Source organism: Aplysia californica, unplaced genomic scaffold (genome assembly GCF_000002075.1).
Source record: "Aplysia californica isolate F4 #8 unplaced genomic scaffold, AplCal3.0 scaffold00143, whole genome shotgun sequence".
NCBI lineage: Eukaryota > Metazoa > Mollusca > Gastropoda > Aplysiida > Aplysiidae > Aplysia > Aplysia californica.
Window position 1 is genome coordinate 424,661 of NW_004797413.1, and position 2,189 is coordinate 426,849.

Sequence of the window (2,189 nt, forward strand, 5' to 3'; positions counted from 1 at the left end):
CCCCTGTTCCCCCCTCACCCCCCTCATACACACTCGCCACAGGGATGTTTGCCATTACTGGCGGACGAAGGAAGTTATTGATTGTTAAGTCACGTGGTGTTTCCATCAGAAGAGATACCTGTCACCATAGCATCTCAGCGTAACTTGCTCCGTGACATTGAACTCTTTGTAACGTAACATTTTTGCATTTGAGACAATTTCCTCCTTCCCACACACGCACTAACAAAACCCGGAACAAAATGAACAAACCAGATGGAATCGCTTTCACAGGAGAGGAAGAATGACCCCCCCCCCCCCACTATAGTTAGAATTAAAATTTCTCTGTTGCTGCGGGAGCCTTTTCCCAGGGGATAAACATCCTATCTCACGCAAGGGAACCGGGACTGGGATGATGACGTCAGGCCATAAATTTATCCTCACCTCTTGAAACACCGCCCACGAACTCACTCGAAACACGGATTCGTCTACAACAGTGCGGTGAAACGAATGAAATAATCAAATGTACAATGAGCTGCTTTTCATCCGTGGCCAGCACATGAAAATGATTGTCCTATCACACTGGAGATTTGATCTCGAGCTCTTGTTTCACATTGTCTTACTGTCTTCGGATTAGATTAGGATAACCTGTCCCAGCCCCCGCAATTCCCACTCCAGTTGTGTGCGGCTATTAACTTGACACCTTTTGTTCTTGCGTGAGCGAAGAGAGTAATAATTTACTGAATCAGCTGATTCGGAAATCTAAGTCTCAATCTCAACAAAAAAAACCCTATCCAACAAAGATACCCCCCCCCCAACCTACTCACAAAAAAGCACCGAGCAAATCTATAAAAGAATGACAAATACACAAAGAAACAAATAGTATATGTGAGGCAGCGTGGTGGAATCAGGCTCTCGTCATAATAATCAGAGTGAAGAAACTTGCATTTTTTCGCAGGTTTAGGAATTTTTATCAAATTTTCGTTTTTTGGCTCAAAATCTTTCATGCCCATTAAAGAACTCATTTATGTGTGGATTTTTCTTAAAAACTTTGATTAAAGGCACAACAAAGGTTGATTTTCAGTTACCACGGACTCTTAAGCTAAGGAAATAACTAATCTTTGGCGACCATTTTCTCACTAATTTTAACTCTGAAAACAGGTGACCCCCACCTCCTTCATTCGCAAATATCCCGATTTGTTGTCAAGATAAATGGATGTTTTTTCATCCAAATAAAGACAAGTGAACAACCTTTAAGAGGATACCAATAACTCTACATGCCTCTAACTTGACGAGAGCCTGATTCCACCACGCTGCTCACATATCATCATCATCATCATCATCATCATCATCATCATCATCATCATCATCATCATCATCATCATCATCATCATCATCATCATCATCATCATGTGTACTATAGGCCTATATGAAAAAAATGTAAATGAATAAATAAGTGAACAGATAAAATATACGTATATTAATAAATCTGTACAAATAAATTATAAACACCGCCAAAAGAACAAGTGACCTAATTAATAAACACAAAGAACGTTATAATTCTCCTTTTTATGGAACCGAGTCAATCAATAATTTGATCAATGGTACATTTCCCCGACTCGAAAACAATCGCATAGCTTAACAACATTGTTGTTGCCGGTCATTCCGGCCCACTGCGCGGGCAGTCCTGGCTGGCAATCCCATTACGGGATGTATTGGCAACGAGTGGCTTCTCGTTATACGTCTTGTCGAACGTGATCATATTGACTGATATGTTCCCTGTATGTCCGCAGCTCCCACTGAAGACATCACGCCCTCGCCCTTTTCGTATAACTCTTCTCTTTTGTGGGGGTAGAAAGGAAACCCGGCCTCATTTTCATTTATATTGCTGCTTCCGGTTCCTGTCAACTATGACAATTATTATGAATTCTGAGTACTCGCTCTTCTGTTTGTTCGAAGATGCTAGATTCTGACGAGCGAGATGACGAGTACTAAGGAGTAAAGAGCTTGGGGGCATGGGGAGGCATCCACTGAGGGCCCACACGCTCTACATTCTCTTCATCTAGCCTCTTTTCTTTTCTTCCATCATGACACTTTTCTCCCCCCCAAAACCCCTTTCCTCATTTTCTTTTTAACCACACTCCCACCCCCTCTGCTGACATCTTTTCTTCCTCCTCTTTTTTTCCTTCACCAGCCCAAGGCACCCTTCACCC

General features: G+C 42.1%; 1 protein-coding gene across 1 annotated transcript in view; it reads right to left on the minus strand.

Annotated features, from left to right (window-relative positions):
- PC2 (prohormone convertase) overlaps positions 1–2,189 on the minus strand; it is a gene marked incomplete at its 5' end in the record, with an annotated part of 77,431 nt that overhangs the window by 6,692 nt on the left and 68,550 nt on the right.